This window comes from Equus asinus, chromosome 2 (assembly GCF_041296235.1).
Source record: "Equus asinus isolate D_3611 breed Donkey chromosome 2, EquAss-T2T_v2, whole genome shotgun sequence".
Taxonomy (NCBI): domain Eukaryota; kingdom Metazoa; phylum Chordata; class Mammalia; order Perissodactyla; family Equidae; genus Equus; species Equus asinus.
This window is the reverse complement of record NC_091791.1, coordinates 107,072,504-107,089,118: the sequence shown is the minus strand read 5'-3', so window position 1 is coordinate 107,089,118 and position 16,615 is coordinate 107,072,504. Positions and strand designations below refer to the sequence as shown.

The window sequence follows — 16,615 nt, the reverse complement described above, 5'->3', positions numbered from 1 at the left end:
GCTGAGATAAGATAATTTGTGGTTATCAGCCGTTCCCTCACAAAGGCTCGAAAGAGTCACTCGTGTAACAGTTCAACTTAGAAGATGGGGCAGATTCTGCATCTTAAATATTGAATTTTCCTTTCCAAAAGCAGTATTTTCACCTGTTACTACAAACTTTTTCTACCATTGTAAGTTTTCTTTTTGCAGATATTATATATTTCTTGCTTATATTTTTGGTTGCTATTATAAATTTAATTATTTCTTCCATTATATTTTTCAGGCAGGCAATGGTTTGCCTATAAAAGCTAATAATTTGTATGTATTAATTTTTTTAAATTAAGAACCTTACTGAATTTTCTTATTGTTTCAAATAGCTTTTCATTTCATTCTTTTGGAATTTCTAAGAATACAGTCACATAATCTCCAAATAAAGAATTGCTTCTGTTTTCTCCTTTCTAATACCTGTAACTTATCTTTTTCATTTTTAATTTCATTACTACTAACAAAACAACATTAAATAAAACTGTTGAGAGGGGTACCATTGTCTAATTCCTGAATTTAATGGAGATGCTTCTAGTGTTCATTTCTCTAACATTGCCATTGGCTTGGAGTTTGAGCTATACAAATCATGTTAAAACTAGAAAGTTCATATACAGGTGTTTTTATCTATTATTCTTTGTATATTTTAAGCATTTTATAAATCCTCTTTTGTTTCTGATCCAAACGTAGTGAAAACCTTTTTTAAACAAGAATACCTCCATGAGTTTCAACAAGGGTTTATTTAATTATTATTTTTAAAATCAGGAATGATGGTGACTGATCAACTGCTCTTTTGCTATCTTCTGAAATGAGGGTTCTTGTCTTCTCACCTTAGAACATCAATATGGCGCACTGAGTTTATAATTTCCTAATATTGCAGTGACCTTGTATTTCTGGGAGATACTCCTTCGGTGAGGTGTCTTTTAATGTACTATTATATTCTATTTGCTAACGCTTGAAGATGTTTTGCACAGACATCCATGAGTCACATTTATCTGCCACTTCCTTTTTGTGTTATTTTCAGGTTTTAGCATCAGGATTATTTTGGCACCATATAAAATTTTACAGTCTATTCTTTCTTTCTCTATGCCTCAGGTAATATTTTTATATTATATTACTAAATATTCCAAGAATGAAAAAAATACGTAGACTAACAAATGCCCACGCACTCCCTAAGCACAAGGATTTGTTAACATGCTGTAACCTACCTTTCTGATTTATGTATTATTCTTCCTTTTTTAAAACAAAACACTTCAGATAGTTGGTTCCCACTGTCAACCTTCCTTTGTCCTACTCTTCCTATTCTCAGAGATAACCAGGTCCTAAAATCAGTGTAACACCTGAGGACACCTAAGGTTTATATTAGAAATAACATAATCTGCATCAAAGTTTTCATATCATTCTAAAAATTTTTTATTCAATATTATGCTTTATAGATCTATTGATGGTGTATGTATAAATCAAGAATATTCATTCTAACTGATATATGGCACCCCGTTCAAATGAACATACTGCAATTTTTCCATTATACTCCCTCGTCAATGAAAACTTAGGTTGAAATAGTGATTTTAGTTTTTAATGTAGTCAGACAGATTAATCTTCAACCTTAGGATTTGTGCCTTTAATGTCTGACATTCTACTTAAGGAATCATATTCCATCCTGAAATGATAAAGGTACTTCCTTGTGTTTTCTTCCAAAAGATAATTGTGTGTATGTGCGTGTATGTGTGTGTGTGCGTGTGTTCCTTATTTTGTCTCAAATGCTTTTTGGTTTATATCTGAAAAAAGCATGCATATCAAGTTGAAGTTCTGTATCAAGTTCCCACAGGAGCGTTTTTTGTTTACGGGCCCCCTAATCGCTCCCATTGATATGTACATTTCTATTCTTTTACCAAGACCACATTTGAAACCTGTAGTTAGTAACTAGATGATATCCGAGTGGGCAAGTATGTATTATTTCACTTTCAAGAAAATTACCTTGGATAGTTCTTTGTCCTTTATCCTTCCACACACACTTTAGAATCAATTTGTAAAGTTCCATAAAATTCTTGGTGAAATTTTTTGATTGGGATAGTCTTGAATGCATATATGAATTTGGAGAGAACCGATAATCTGATATTGACCTTCTGAATCAAAAGGATTGTTTATTTCTCCATATATTCAAGACTTCTTTTATATGTCTCAAAACACTTTATTATCTTCACTATACTGATTTTGGATATGTTTTACTATTATTTTTCTAAGTAACTTAGAGTTTTGATACTATTATGAATGGGGTAATTTTTAAATTTATATACTTTAATTCATTACTGCTGGGTACAGTAACAGTGATTTTTATGTGTTGCTCACATTACTTCTGAGGTCTCTCAGTTGTAGGAGATCTCAAATATATTCTTTTGGAGATCTGTTGTGGAAAATCATATAAACTGAAGATCATGATAATTTTTCCTTTTGTGTTTCAATCTACATGTTACTTATATTTTCTTTTAGTGTTAAACCTCTACACATTTTTTATGAGTAAGTATAGAATTTTTTAAATACTTTTTGAATCAATGCAGATTATTATGTTGTTGATTTCTTCCAGTCTGTCAATCTGGTGTGCTTTATCAACTTTCTTTTATTTAGTAGTTCATAGTACACCTTTTCCTATAATTTTCTCTTTCTCTTTTACTTTTTTATTTTGAACAACACAGAGAAAAGTAGAGAAAACAGCACAGTAATTTCTCTACTAGGTTAAGCTAGAAATTTTCCTAATTGTTACCCATTTCCCTTTCCCTGTTCTTAAACTTCTTTTAGGATTAGGGTCGTTAACCGTATTCTAAATGGTGGTTGTTTCTAAACGTCTATCTACTGGATAAATGAGATTTTATTGTTCTTTTAAAATGCTAAATATAATTTCAAGTACAAAGAGGCTGACAAAATACTATTGAGAAAAACAAGAAAGAGCATATTTTTAACTTATTTTCTTCATCACAAAGCTATTTATAAACTGTCTTTGACAAAATTACTTACACATCAAGAAATAGTAGAGGGATGCTGTGTTAGGTCTATCAAAAACCCTTCAAATATCCTTCATTTGCCATAACATCCACCTCCATCAGGTATAGTTAAGTAAGCCTAGAAAGCATTGTACATCAAAGATTGAGCTGCATTTAAACCACATTCAAAGGACCCAGACTCTTTAGAGTGAGGCAGTGGTGCCTTTAGAAATATTTTTCAAATCAATGCCTAATTCGCACTTCTGTAGTAAATACTAATTTCCTAATGAACATGTCTTCTAGGAAAACAAATAGAAACCTTGGGCAAAACTTTGAAAAACAAGACCATTATGTGAGAGTCTGAACCACTCAAAGTTATTAAAACTTTGCAAGGGAGCTGGAATCTTGGAAAAAGAAATCAGATCTGCACAGGGTCACTTTAACATTTTTGCACCTTTGACCTAAGAGCAGCTGCAGGCACAGTGGTGGGGAAGTTGGTGATACCAATAGAAATACTGGCCATCTTTCTGAGTGGAGGAAACAGGTCAAGGAGTTGGGGACAGCCAGAGCAACCAGGGAGTACAGAGGTACACTGGAAAGAGGGAGCAAGCAAAGAAAAGCCCCAAATTCTGTATGTGAACTATGCTCCAGTCTGTGACATACATGTGGGGCTGACCCAAGTCTGAACTGGGATCAAAGCTGCTACCCACAGGAGGGGTGACACAATTTGCAGTTTGAATCTAATGATGTTGAATGCCTTCTTAAGACAAGAAAATCAACATTATTTGAAAGAATGTAGCAGAATCTAGAGTCTCCACCACGTAACATTCCTAATGTCTAAGACACAATTCAATATTATGTGGCATAGAGAGTCAGGAAAGTGGAATCCATTTTCAAAGAAGAGGCCATCAACAGATGCCAACTCCAAGATGAACTGTATGTTGAAATTACCGGACAAGAACTTTAAGCCACCTATTCAAAATATGCTCAGTGAGGTGAAGGAAAATAAACTCATAATGAATGATACGTTAGTAAATATAAGCAGAAAATATAAAAAGGAATAAAGTGGAAAACTGCCCAACTAAAATACATCGGAATTTTTAAAAAAATTCAGTGGATGTGCTCAATAGCATAATTAAGAAGAAAAAGTCAGTGAACATAGAGATACATCAAAAGAAATCGTTTTACCTGAAAGAGAGAAAAAAGATTGGAAAATATGAATAGAATGCCTGAGGCCCATTTGATAATTTCAAAATTTCTAACATAGGTATTTGGAATCCCAGAAAAAGAGAGAGAAGAAGATAAGAAAGTATGTCAAGAACTAATGGCTGAACACTTCCCAGAGAAACTCAAATAGAATAAATTCAGAGAAAATGAGGCTTAGGCATATATAGTGTAATCATACTTCTGAAAAACAAAGATAACAAGAAAATTTTGAAAGTGACTCTCATGTTGTTTCTCGAAGTTCCTCTTTGGAATTGTTAATAGTCTATATAATAAAGAAAAGAATAAAGTTGACATACTTGTTACATCTTATATTTTTTAGGTAGCATGCAATTTTCTTTTTTAAGATTGGCCCTGAGTTAACACCTGTTGCCAATCTTCCTCTATTTTCTCCCCAAAGCCCCAGGACATAGTTGTATATCCTAGTTGCAGGTCATTCTAGTTCTTCTATGTAGGATGCCACCATAGCATGGCTTGATGAGTCCTGTGTAGGTCCACGCCCAGGATCCGAACCAGCAAACCCCAGGCTGCCAAAGCAGAGCACACGAACTAACCACTCACCCCAGGGACTGGCCCCAGGACAGCAATTTTAAAGAGTTAATTGAAAAACATAACAAAACCAAAACCAAAAACTGTTAAGCCAAAATTCTACGTCCAGTGAAAATATCCTTCAAGAATGACGGTGAAATAAAGATTTATATCAGAGAAAGTTAAAAGAATTTTTCACCAGCATATCTGCACAGCAATATATGCTACAGGAGTTCTTCAGAATGAGTGGAAATGATATCAGATAGAAACGGAAACTTCAGGAAGAAACGAAGACCATCAGAAAGGAGAGATAAATAGGTCAAAATAAAAGATTATTGTTTTCTTTTATTTTCTTTAGAACCCATATAACTGTTTAAAATAATTCTTGTAATATTATCTTGGTGGGGTTTATAATGTATTTAGAAGTAATACATATGAAAATTAAAATATAAAGAAGGGTAGGGATAGGTGGGCAAACAGACTTAGAAGAGTTGCAATGTTTCTGTGTTTTAGGTGAAGTGATATAGTATTAATCTGAAATTGACTGAAAATTTAAGGGAAGATTACACATATATGCACATACTTGCACACATGCATATTAATCCCTAGGGCAATCACTAAAAGAATAGCGCAGGGAAGAACAGATAAAAGTCAATAGATAAATTAAAACGGAATTCTAAAAGGTAAGCAAAGGGAAAGAGAGAAAAAGAAATATAGTGGAAAAATGGAAAATAATAAAATGGTAACTAAAGACAACAATATCAATAATTACATTAAATGTTAACGGAATAAATGCTATAAGCATAAAAGACAGAAATGAGAATAAACTGAACAACTCTGTGGAAAAGAATGACAATTTAAACAAAGAGAAAAATTGTCAGAAAATACAACTTAACAAACTTGAATAGATCAATTGAATTTATTGTCAAAAATATCCCCACCTAGAACATTCTGGCCTCAATGGTTTCATGGTTGAATTCCAGCAAACATTTAAAGAAAAAAGAATATTATATTGGAGGGAAAACTTCACAAATAATTTATGAAGCCAGCATTACCGTGACACATAAACCTGACAAACCCATTAGAATGAAATAAATTACAGGTAAATATCCAATACGAACAAGGATAAAAACCCTTAAGAAAATAATAGCAAATTAAATCAAGAATTCAATGAAAAATATATACTATAGTATGATCAAGTAGGGTATGTTCCAAGAATGCAAGATCTCATTCCACTTTCAAAAATCAATCAGTGCAATTCACCATATTCACAAAATAAAGGAGAAAAATCATTTGACTATTTCAATAGAGGTGGAAAAAGAATTTGATGAAAAAAATTCAGTTCAATGCTCTTAACAAACAGTGAATAGAAGGAATTTCCTCAGTGTGATAAAGGACACCTACAAAAATCTTACAGTTATCATATTTGATCATACTTGGCAGTGGTTTATTATATGTAAATTATGTCTTAAAAGTTCATTAAAATAATCAGTATGTGCTAAGAAAGACACTTAGGCATGCAATTATATGAATAAATCTCAAAAACACATTGAGTGAAAGAAGCTTTATGCAAAAGAGCACACACTGTGTGATTCTACTTATGTGATGTTCTAGAACAGACAAAATGATTCTATGACAGGGAAAATTGCATGGTTTTGTTCTAAAATTAGGAACAAGGCAAGGATATCTGCTCTCACTACTTCTATTCAGTATTTCACTGAATGTTCTAGCCATTTCAACACGGTAAAAGAAATGAAATAAAAGGCATGAGCATCAGAAAGAAAAGTAAAACTCTCTCTTTTTATAGACGACATGATTTTTTACATAGAAAGTCCTGAAGAATCTACAAAGAAAATCCTAGAAATAACAACTAAATCTAGCAAAGTAACAGGATAATAAAGTTATTTTTTAAAAAATCAATGCTATTTTTATATACTAGCAGCAAGAAATTGGAAAATGAAAAATTAAAATTTCCATATATATAGTAGCAGGAAATCCCATGAAATATACGGGAATAAAATTCACAAAACATGAACAACATCTCTTCACTGGAAATTATAAAATATTGCTCAGGAATATTACAGAATATCTAAATAAGTGACATATATGTCACTAGTTCATGGATTGTGAGATTCAACATTGTTAAGACGGCAGTTCTCCAAAAATTGATCTATAGATGCAAGCAATCTCAATCGTGTTGAAACTGACAAAATGATTCCAAATATTATACGGAAATCCAAATGACATAGGATAGTCAAAGCAACTTTAGCAAATAAAGCTTGCACTATGATTTCACAACTTATTATAAAGCTATAGTAATGAAGACAGTGTGGTATTGGTGAAAAGATAGACATAGATCAATGGAACAGAAGATAGAGTCTAGAAATAGATCCACATATAGGCAGTTAATTGATTTTTAAGAAAGTTGCCAAGGTAATTCAACAGGAGAAATGAGAGTCTTTTCAACAAATGGCACGGGAAGAATTGGATAAATGTACAGAAAAAATAATCACTAACCCTTATGGCTTACCATATATAAAAATTAACTCTGGATCAATCATATATCTAAAAGTAAAGGCTAAAAATTTTAAACTTCTAGAGAAAACATAGGAGAAAAATCTTTCTCATGTTGGGATGGTCAAAGATTGCTTAGGACACAAAAATTACAAAGAATAACGTAAAGAATAGAAAAAATGGACTTTATCAAAAGTATTCTTCTCTTGCTCTCTGGAAGACAATATTAAGAAATGAAAAAACAAGTCACCAAATGGGAGAAAATATCTTCTATACATATACTGAAAGAGAAATTATATTCATAATATATAAAGAATTCTTACAACTTAATAAGAAGACAACTCAATAAAAACAGGTAAAATATTTGACCAGACCCTTCATGCAAAAAAAATCTGTATAAATACCTAAAAGCACATAAAGATATCCAACATTATTATTCATCAGGAAAAGTATATTAAAACTACTATGAAATAGTACTACACAGTATTGGAAAGGATAAAATTTTAGAAACTGACAAGATAAAGTGTTGACAGAGAGAACAATTGGAGCTCTCATACATTCCTGGTAGGAATACAAAATGCGAAAAGTGATTTGGAAAACCACACGACACTCTCTCTAAAAGTTGAGCGTACACTTGCCCTAATTCACAGCTTTTCTACTCCTAAATATTTAACATATGTCCCATGAAAAGACTTGTGATCAAATGTTCATAGCACAGCAGCTTTATTCCAAATAACAAAAAAAACAGCAATAGCCCAAATATCCACCCAACAGTTGACTATAACACACCTATACAATGGATCACTACTCAGAAATAAAACAGAACAACCACCTATAAAATGTCAAGGCCAGTGCTTGAAGCTAGATTTCTCTGACACCAAGAGAGCTTCTCGCTCTACCATGTGGATGCAGATGCAAAGGTGACTTGATCTGATCCTTTTCATAAAAATGTAATTTTAAGAAATTTTTAACTCAAATCTTCAACTCGAAATATTTATTCACTTTCTTCCCCAAAATGTGTTTACAATAATTTTTATAAAAATAGATATAAGAAATATGCCAAATCTCAGCTGAGAAAAATGTGATTCATAAAGAGACTGTGCTTTTCTGGGAAAACCCTAAAGACAGAAATGCCTTAGGGAGTCAATGGTTCCAAGTTAGCTGTGATTGAAGAACTCAGCCAGGGTTGCCATAGACACTCGAACAAATCCTCTAGGCATTCTTTCTTGAGGCATGACAAGAGAAGGATGTTATCTCATGTCACAAAGAGTTTTAAGGAACAAATTAGGCTATATTGATCAGGTTTCATTATGAAGTGGTCTATAACTAATTAACTAAGTAATTGACCAACCAATCAACCATTTAATATCTTTTTTACATCCAAGGGGATGCTCTTACTTCAAAGTAGTTAACTTGGGACACCAAGTACAATGTCATGACTATTACCCCAAATACTTTGGGATCTCAATTTAAAATTACCTTAAGATTCTGTCCTCCCATCGTTTGAAAGCGGATTCAAGACAAGGAAATAGCCAATTACATGAAGCCAAGTCTCTGAAAAATTCTCAAAAACACTGCGTTTGTTAGAACAAACAAAACAGTGTACGAAGTATGATTATAGAGATTAGAGTTGGCCGTTTTGAACTACACATTGTCCACGAAAGTAATAATTAAAAGAAGTTGAACAATAAAACAAAGATCCTCATTTGCATACAAATATTTTGGTAGGAGTGCTCATAGAAAATCATAGCCTATTGTATGTTTGTATTTCATAAAAAGCTATAGGCATGCCACAGAGATTTGGGTATCCAGTGAATATGATCATTATTTATAGAGTATGACTTTGCCCCAACATTGGTCAGATTAACTATGCGATCTTAAATTGCTATTCTACTTTGTAGTAGAAAGACATAAGTTGACTTAATAGGGCATAAATATATTAACCATGTAAAAACAAAATTAAAAGTTCCCTTGTGGTAGAAAATTATTGAGAAATTTATATAGCAACTTTCAGCTAACTTTCATCAGTAGATGAAAAATCTACTTTTTTGTTATAAATGACCCATTCCTACACCCAAAACCAAATACTCGGTTTTAAGAAAGAGAATAAAGAGGTCTAAATTCAGTTCATAAATACAGTTAAGGCTTAACGTAAAAAGTAAAAATGGAATAGATATTTTGGAAGAAACAGATGAAAATCCACCTTCCTTGCCACCAGCCCAAACTCCAACCTTGCCAGACCCCTGGCTTAAAATTGTATCAAGAAGTAACATCCCAAGAAGCACAAAGGAAGGGCTAGTTGATTTATTTTGGTTAAGGCATTGTTATTTCAAAGTTCGAGGATTTTGAATGAATACTCAAGGGGGTTGTAAGGTGTTTCATCCAAAAAATACTCAAGAGGGGCCTAACTTTCTGTAAAAAAACCACTAAAGTGGTCCTTGTGACAACCAAAAATGAGAAAGGGCAAAATACACACACTTCTTTCAGAATATTGTGTAAATCAGTTAATTTGTTATAGGAAAGATTAAATCTGGAAATTTGAAAAGAGCGTCTCTTGAAATAATCATACAATTTTTAAGAATGATCATGCTATAAGTACAGGGTATAATTTGGGGGGAGAGTAACACACATATGGTCATTTTAGAATAAAGGTATTGGGTAAAGGCAAAACAAAGCTATGCTACTTGTGTTCCAAAATATTCCAAGGTTACACAAAGAGAAAGCAATATAACAATTTGTTTTTAATTTGACCAAGTACACATTCATTTCTAAGATAACAAATCAGTAAGCGGCCCCTTCTCAAGAAAATGTAACTGCCTTTATTGTTGTTAAAAGGAAAAAAAGAAGTGCCTTATGTATCACCATACCAAAGCAAACAACAGAAAACCAAAACCACCTACAGGTCTTATCATGCAATTCACCTGACTAAGATTTTCCATTGTTTCCTGGCCTACACTATGACATTTAAACCACACAGTTTAACTTTAAGACCCCCCTCAAACTGGCTCAGACTTGACTGTATTTCCTAAGCCAACATTCATGACACATTCTAGATTCCTAGTCATGCTGTACCATTTACAGACCCCAAGACATAAAATGGTGTTAGGAATTTTGTGCTTTTAAACATACCCTTCTTTCATTTAGAAAGCCACTGCCTCAACTGTTTGAGTATTTTCTCAGCTCTTAAGTATCCCCCACAATCTTATACCCGAGCACTACACACTAAGCCCATCCTTGTGTGACTACTTAACTTCATGCATAAATTCATTGTTCATGTTTCCTTCAGCACTCATTTAAATGTTAAGCATCTACTATGAGCCACACTGATTCAGACACAAGAGTGAACAAAACAAACAGAAAAACCAGCCTTCACGTCGCTTACACTGTATTTGGGGATTAGGGATGAGATAGATAAAATAAATAACTATATATAATATATCAGATGGTAAAATTGCCATGGGGATAAAAACAAACAAGGATGAAAGGAAGGGAATCCCAGGCAATGTGGCTGGGGTGCAATGATAAGTAGAATGGTCAGGGAGGGCCCTGTCAAGAGGGCAACATGCTAGCAAAGGCCTTGGAGGAAGAGTGGAAATCTAGGTGACAGTGTTTCCAGTCAAAAGGAACTATAAATCCAAAGGTCCAGAAGTGGGAGAATGCCTGGTGTGTTCAAAGAATACCAACACCCCTCTGTGGGTGAGGCCAAGTGAGCAAGATGATTAGAAAGAGAAGTGAGAAAGGAACAGGAGTCAGACCTGAGGGGCTGGGATCAGGGCTGTAAGGTCTTTGATATTTATTCTAAGGGAGTTGCCAAGCTGTTAGAGTGTTGTGAGCAGAACAGCAACAGGACCTGACACCTATTAGAGAAGGATCACTCTAGTGCATAATGAGAACATACCATAAAGAGACAAGGACAAAAGCATAGGTTCCATTTACAAAGCTATTGCAATGAACCAGGTTATGGTTAATTGTGGCTTAGAACCATGGTGATGGCAGTGCAATCAGTGAGAAGTGGTCGTGTAACTTTATTTAGAAAGTAGGACCAAGAAGATTTGCAGACAGTTTTGATGAGAAGGTAAAAATGGAATTATAAGGATGATACTAACATGTGGGGCTAGAAAAGTTGAAAGACTGGATTTGCCCATTAATAGAGATAAAGTCTGTAAGAAGAGCAAGTCTGGAAAAGAGGAGTCTGAGGCATCTTTAGATGTCCATGTGGAGACATATAGTAGGCATTGGATATATGGTTCGAGTTCAGGGTAGAAGCTAGGGCTAGAGACAGAAATTTGTGTATTATCAGCACCCAGATAGTATGTAAAGGTATCATAATAGATAATTTTAGTGAGGAACTAACTGTTGGCATAGAAGTGATCCCCATAAAAGTATAAATTTAGAGTTTGAGAAGATTAGAAGACATCCAAAAGACAACCGAGGAGCAGCCTGAAAAAATGGACACATAGGGGGTTGTAGTGTCCTGGTTACCAGATAAACAAAGAATTTTAAAGAGGAAGGCAATAATACATTTCCAAGTAAGATGACTGAAAACTGGTCATCGATGACTTGACATGAGCAGTTTAGTGGAGTGATAAGACAAAAATCAGATAAGAGTGAGTTTAAGCAAGAACAAGGAGAACTGTGCACAGCGAGTAGTGAAAATTCTATCAAACAGTTTGCTATAAAGAAGAGCAGAGAAATAATAGAAGCTCGAAGGGGACGTAGCAATGATCCAGGAGAGAGAGAAAAAAAAAATTGATGATATAGAAGACAGAAGAAAGAAGAGTTGGGGCAATATTCTTGAATCAGTGGGCAGGGGTAGGATCCAGTATAAAAGTGGATGGTTGGTCTTCGCAATAATTCAGTTCATTCATAGTCACAGGAGGGAAAGCAGAGGACACAGGCAGAGATGTTGGTAGGGGGATAGACATGGTGGGGGTGGGATATCAGTGGAAGACACATGTGTCAACCATGGTCACCAACTGAGTGAGGATGGGGAGAAGGTATCGGAGATTGAGCAAAGAAGAGAAGTTATGAAATAGTCTGGAAGACAGGAAAGGAGAATGGATTATAGAAATGTAATAGAACTGTGGAGAGGCACTAAATGTGTGTTTCTATAGCCATACTTAACCTGAGATTTAGCTAATTGAGTATAATGATGAAGGTAGAGAAGGTAAAGAAATTATTTTAAAGATGGACCATGGACTCTGAGCTGGATTATTGGTGAGGCATAATACAAAGCAGAGAGGATGAAATTTAAATACGACTGGTGTATTAATTCACAGATTAAAAGCAGCCGAAGAGAAAAGTAGTGAACTGAGAAATAATTCCAAGGAAATTATTCAGAATGTAGATGAGAGAGACAGATAGAGATATATAAGAGAGGTAAGAGACACAGAAGATAGAAATGAGAAGGCCTAACATACATGTGATAGGTGTTCAGGACAGGGACAAAGGGTTAATGAGAGAATGGGGAAGAAGTAATATACGAAGATGAACCTGAGAATTTTCCAGAATTGTTGAAAGATACCAATATAGGAAGCCCCCGAAAATCCTTATCAGGATAAATAAAGAAAAATTTAGGCCTAAAAATACCATAGGAAAACCGAAAACACCTGGGAAAAAAGAAACACATAAAAGAAGCTAGAGAGAAAAGATAATTCAACTACAAAGAAAAAGCTATTTGAGTGATGTTCTATCTCAGGGCAGTAAGGGAAGCAAGAAGATGGTGGAAGAATTTAAAATACATGTGCTTTCAGTTCTTCAACTTAGTATCTTGTATGTAGCAATTGTCTTTAAAGAAGAGTAAAGTAAAGACAGTTTCAGAAAACATGAGTCGACAGTGCTTATCACAAAAGACCCTCGTGCAAGTCTATATAAAAGATTTACTGTAAAGAGAACGAAAACTGTCCCTGGTATAAAGCCTAAACGTAAGAACGCATGTGCTCAAAAGCCACGGTAAATGTGTATATCAATCTAAATGAACACTGATTTACAAAAAATGGTCTCATTTGTGTCACAAGATAATCTAGAACTCAAACAGAGTCTAGCAAAAGTCCGTAAGTTGGGAGAGGCGCAGTTTGATTTTAAAAATTCTAAGGCACCCTTGTTGTTAAGTCTGTATATTAAGTAGAAATGTAAACTTTAGCTTTTCGGGATGAAGCAGAAGCTTTCATCTCAATCTTCCTGCAAAAAGGAACAAATAAGCCACCAAAAACAAACATACAAAACCCCAAAAAGCAACTTCAAAAACTGGATAACAAACACAAACAAAAAAACTGTTGAAGGCATCTGAAAGCAATCAAGGCATCAAGAACGGGTGGAGACAAGATCAAGGATGGAAGACAAACGCAATGACGGGAGGCTGAGCTTGCTACTGCTTTATTGCCTTCAGGGTTTGTTTCGTTTCTTGCCAATTCATCATGTAGGATGTAGCGACTGAGCACAAAGTAACAGCTGAGAGCTTGCTTCAATCTTCATAATCTATGGAGGTAAAAATTGGAGTGGGGGAAACTATGGCAGCCAAGACTTGAGGGACAAAAAGAATGGCAGCAATTCGAGCCCAACACTGCATACATATCTCCTGGAGAAATTTACTAATTCCTAACACGTGCATGCTTAGGAGGAAAGGTTGAGACCAAGCAGAAACTGGCAACTAAAAGCTTCTGGCAATCTCCCTAAGCTGAAGGACAAAAATCGAAGGAAAAGGGCTATTAAAAAGAAGGGCTTTAGTAGACACTGCGGGCTTTTATTGAGTCTCCTGAAGGGCTATGCACTAAGCATGGGGATAAACTAGAAACAGACCAACCCTCAAAATGCGTGAAATCCTATCTTGGGTCATTTCAAGCCCTGATTGGGTCATACTGACTTGGCAGACCCTAACAGTCCCCTCTTCCTCCTCTCTGGTGGAAGATAACATAGTCCATACCCTCTAAAATGTCTCAATAAACCTTATCCAACATCTAATAAAAAATAACCAGGCATGGTCAAGATAAAAAACAATGACCAAAAATCAAGAGAAAAACAAGACAACAGGAACAAACAGGTGATTCAGACATTAGTTACCAGATATGAATTTTAAAAGTTATGATTAATAGATACGTGAAAATGGATTAAAATATGGAAAATATCAGCAGAGAACTGGCATCTATAAAACAGAATCTAATGAAAACCTAGAAATTAAATAAAGATAAGTGAAACGAAGAACTTATTAAAGGAATTTAATAGCAGAACAGAAAAGAGAGGATTCGCGATTTGGAATATTAGCAGAAAATATCTATACTTTAAGCAGAGATAAATATGGTAAGAAATAGTAAAAAAGATATATGGTACACTGAGAAAGACTGAATTTATATGTAAAAAGCTGGAGTCCATAAGGAGAGAGGAAAGAGAGTATAGGGAAAAAGCTATAAATGATATTGGATGAGAATTTCCCAAAATTTATAAAAGATGTGAAGTTACAGATATAAAGAACCTCAAATAGGAGAAAGAGAAAGAAAACCACATGCAGACATCTCCCAGTAAAACTGCATATAATTGAAGACCAAAAGAAAGTTTGAAGGCAGACACTGGGACAAAAAAACACATTTCCTCCCAATGAACAATAATCAAACTGACAACTTATTTTTCAACAGAAAAGATAACAGCCAGAAGAAAATTGGAAAGAACTTATATAAGATAGAATTCATCTGCTCCTTGAATGTTTGGTAAAACTTGCTCCTAAAGTTGCCTGGGCCATACGATTTTGCTCTCTGGGAACACAGTAAACTACTGATTCAATTATTTAATGGGTTTAGAACCATTCCAGTTCTCTTCTTTTTCAGTCCCTTTGATACGGTGTTTTACAAGCTTGATCTATTACATACATCTTTCAACATCCTCAGCATAAAATTTCATAATATGCTCTTATGCTTAATCTCTGCCTCATCTGATTCATTTTGCCTTTTAATGCCTGATGATGTTGTTCATTTGTGTTTTCACTCTTCGGACACTGAAAACTCTCAGAAAAGAATAAGCAGTTTGATTAGTTTTTCAAAGAGCCAATTTTTAACTTTGTTAGTCCTTTTTATTTTACTTATGTATTCTATCTCATTGATTTTGCTCATATGGTTATTTCTAATTAATTTTGCTTCATTTTTCTGTTCTTTTTCTAATGTCTTGATTTTGAAAGTTAATAGTAATTTTGAGTCCGAATTATTTTCAATATTGGTTTTGCCTTGTTCTGTTTTGTGGGGAGCACAAGTAAATTCTAACTGTTATGTGGAGGAGCAAACAGCCAAGAATAGGCAAGGCACTCCTGAAGGCAAAAAACCAACTGGGAAGAAAAATGCTAAACCCTATGATGTCTGTGTAATATTCGTACAGATACAGATGACACCAATGGACAAGCCCACCTGTCCATAGAAACCTCATTTATAGCTGCATGGGGATTGCAGATCTCTGGGAAAAAGGTAGAATATTCAAGAAATGGTACTGGATTAATTAGATGCCCAGAACACAAAAATGAAATCAAAACACAAGTTGATTCAAAAAGGTAATTTAAAAGGCAAAACCATAAAAAAATGTAAAGAATATCTTTATGACTTTGGGAAAGGAAAGGATTCCTTAAACAGGACACGAAACGCACAAACCATAGGGAGAATAAGTGATAAATGTGACAGTACATATAAGAATTTTGTTCATCAAAAGATAATAGAGTGAAAAAATAAGCCACAAGCTTGGAGAAGATATTTCCATTCCAAAGAATTTGTGTCTAGTTTATATAAAACACTCCTACAGATCAATAAAAAGCTATGAAATAAAAGATAATTAGGCAAAAGCAGAACAAAGGAGGAGCAAAAAGGGCCCCAAACATGTGAACCTTATTAGTAAGGAGAAAAATGCAAATTAAAGCCACACATCAGACTGACAAAATCAAGAAGTCAGATAATGCCAGGAAGTTTTTAAAGATGCAGAACAATGATAACTTTCATTTGATGCTGATGGTCAATCACTTGGGAAATGGTTGGCATTAGCTACTTAAGCAAAACATGTTGATCAGATAATCTAGCAATTCCACTCCCAGGTATAAAACCCAGAGTAGTGGGTCTCAAACTTCAGCATGCACAAAAAACACCTGGAGGACAGGTTTAAGCAAGTTGGCTGGGTCCCCTCCTGAGTTTCTGGTTCAGCAGGTTTGGGGTGGGGTCTGAGAAATTACATTTCTACAAAGTTCCTAGGAGCTGCTGCTATTGTCCAGGCACCCCACATTGGGAGCCATTGCTCTGAAGTCTTGCACATGTCCACCTGATGAGATGAATAACAATGTTTACAAGAACCCGTCCCACAATAGCCAAACCAAACAAACCAAGGATCCA

The 16,615-nt window shown here is 34.5% G+C and overlaps 1 protein-coding gene across 9 annotated transcripts in view; it reads right to left on the bottom strand.

Annotated features, from left to right (window-relative positions):
- Positions 1-16,615, bottom strand: part of MCTP2 (multiple C2 and transmembrane domain containing 2) — a 223,464-nt gene that overhangs the window by 39,197 nt on the left and 167,652 nt on the right. Inside the window, exon 18 of one of the 9 annotated variants that reach the window (XR_011497588.1) lies at positions 3,034-3,138. The exons of the other annotated variants lie outside the window; for them this stretch is intronic. The gene's annotated coding sequence lies outside the window, so the exon portion shown is untranslated. The remainder of the gene's footprint in view (positions 1-3,033; positions 3,139-16,615) is intronic. 9 annotated transcript variants of the gene reach the window in all.